The 2,522-nt window shown below is 42.0% G+C and overlaps 1 pseudogene; it reads right to left on the bottom strand.

Moving 5' to 3' along the window:
• Positions 1-465: 465 nt before the first annotated feature.
• LOC114614858 lies at positions 466-1,180 on the bottom strand (annotated as a pseudogene).
• Positions 1,181-2,522: the final 1,342 nt, after the last annotated feature.

Raw genomic sequence — 2,522 nt, 5'->3', positions numbered from 1 at the left:
ATTTTATTGAGTAATTTTGCATCAATGTTCATAAGGGAGATTGGTCTGAAGTTCTCTTTCTTTGTTGGGTCTTTGTGAGGTTTGGGTATGAGTGTAATTGTAGCTTCATGAAATGAATTGGGTAGTGTTCCTTCTGTTTCTATTTTGTGAAATAGTTTGAAGAGAATTGATATTAGGTCTTCCTTGAAGGTCTGATAGAATTCTGCACTAAAACCATTGGTCCTGAGCTTTTTTTGGTGGGGAGACTTTTAATGACTGCTGCTATTTCCTTAGGGGTTGTGGGACTGTTTAGATGGTTTATCTGCTCCTGATTTAACTTTGGTACCTGGTATCTGTCTAGGAAGTTGTCCATTTCATCCAAGTTTTCCAGTTTTATTGAGTATAGGCCTTTGTAGTAGGATCTGATGATTTTTTGAATTTCTTCAGTTTCTGTTGTTATGTCTCCCTTTTCAGTTCTTTTTTTTTTTTTTTTAACTAAAACAGCTGACCATTTTATTTTCACGTTTCCCAATGTAAGTGAAAACAGCCCCTTCTGTATCACTTCTTCCTCTCTGTTATGAAGGAAGGTCCTGGCCATGCGTCTAGTAAGCACTCAGGCTCAGCACCAAGATCTCCTGGTCAAACAGCACAATACAAAACGATGAAGAGCGAGCGCTTCTGCTCTTATCTGTCTGGCCGGGTCATGCCGGGCCGTGTGGGCACCATCATCGGGCGGGCGGGGGGTCTCATCATGGGAGGCCCGGGCATCATGGGCATGTGGCCTCCCATGGGCGGTCTCATCCCAGGAGCTGGTCCCACAGGCATCATCCCAGGAGGAGGGGGGCCCATCATTGGCATCATGGGAGGGCCTCCCATGTGGGGTGCAGGCATCATGCCAGGCCGAGGAGGACCCGGGAGACTGGGGGGAGGCGGGATCATGGCCCCTGCAGGCGGAGGAGCAGAGAACGGAGCGGGTGGGATCTTTCCTTGTTGAAATGCAGCCGTTGTCTTGTCAATCAGGCTCTGGGCCTGCTCTTCCATCCATTTCTGGTAAGTCTTTCACATTCTCTTTGTGTTTCCGACCACTGCAGTGTGTCTTCCTCACAGATGGGGAATCGTGGGTAAGATATGTATCACAGTAGTCACAGTAAAACTTAGGCATGATGCTCACAGGCCGTTGGCTACCCCGGTCCCCGCCGCCAGGAACTCTCCCTTTTCAGTTCTGATTTTATTAATTTGGATACTGTCTCTCTGCCCTCTGGTTAATCTGGCTAAGGGTTTATCTCTCTTGTTGATTTTCTCAAAGAACCAGCTCCTGGTTTTGTTGATATTTTGTATTGTTCTTTCTGTTTCTATTTGGTTGATTTCAGCCCTGAGTTTGATTATTTCCTGCCATCTACTCCTCTTAGGTGTATTTGCTTCTTTTTGTTCTAGAGCTTTTAGTTGTGCTGTCAAGTTGTTAGTGTGTGCTCTTTCCAGTTTCTTTTTGTAGGCACTTAGAGCTATGAATTTTCCTCTTAGCACTGCCTTCATGGAGTCCCACAAGTTTTGGTATGATGTGTCCTCATTTTCATTAAATTCTAAAAAGTCTATCTTCTGAAGAACTGCAGGTAGATCATAATTCAAGGCAGTGTACCATATAGACCATGATATGTTTCAAGGCACAGGCCAAGAAGATTTTGTACTTTTCCACCACCTGGACCCTCTTACCCCCTCCCCTTGTAAAACATGCTATAAAAAAAAGCATTTCATGTTCAAAAAAAAAAAAGAAATTAAAAAATTTAAAAAAAAATTCTAAAAAGTCTTTAATTTCTTTATTTCTTCCTTGACCAAGTCATCATTGAGTAGAGAGTTGTTCAGTTTCCATGTGCACGTGGGTTTTCCATTGGTTTTATCATTATTAAAGACCAGCCTCAGTGCGTGGCATCTGATAAGATGCAAGGGATTATTTCAATCTTTTTGTATCTGTAGAGGCCTGTTTTGTGACCAATTATATGGTCTATTTTGGAGAAGGTACCGTGAGGTGCTGAGAAAAAGGTATATTCTTTTGTTTTAGGATGAAATGTTCTATAGATGTCTGTTAAGTCCATTTGGTTCATAACTTCTGTTAATGTCAAAGTGTCTCGGTTTAGTTTCTGTTTCCATGATCTGTCCATTGCTGAGAGTGGGGTGTTGAAATCCCCCACTATTACTGTATGAGGTGTAATGTGTGTTTTGAGCTTTAGTAAAGTTTCTTTTATGTATGTAGGTGCCCTTGCATTTGGAGCATAGATGTTCAGAATTGAGAGTTCACCTTGGTAGATTTTTCCTTCGATGAGTATGAAGTGTCCTTCCTTATCTTTTTTGATTAATTTTGGATGAAAGTCGATTTTATTTGATATTAGAATGGCCACTCCAGCTTGTTTCTTGGGACCATTGGGTTGGAAAATTGTTTTCCATCCTTTTATTCTGAGGTAGTGTCTGTCTTTGTTACTGAGGTACATTTCTTGTATGCAGCAAAATTCTGGGTCCTGTTTGTGTATCCAGTCTGATAGTCTGTATCT

This window comes from Grammomys surdaster, unplaced genomic scaffold (genome assembly GCF_004785775.1).
Source record: "Grammomys surdaster isolate TR1022 unplaced genomic scaffold, NIH_TR_1.0 126531, whole genome shotgun sequence".
Lineage (NCBI taxonomy): Eukaryota > Metazoa > Chordata > Mammalia > Rodentia > Muridae > Grammomys > Grammomys surdaster.
Note: the sequence above shows the minus strand (reverse complement) of the source record. Positions and strands in the feature narration are given on the sequence as shown.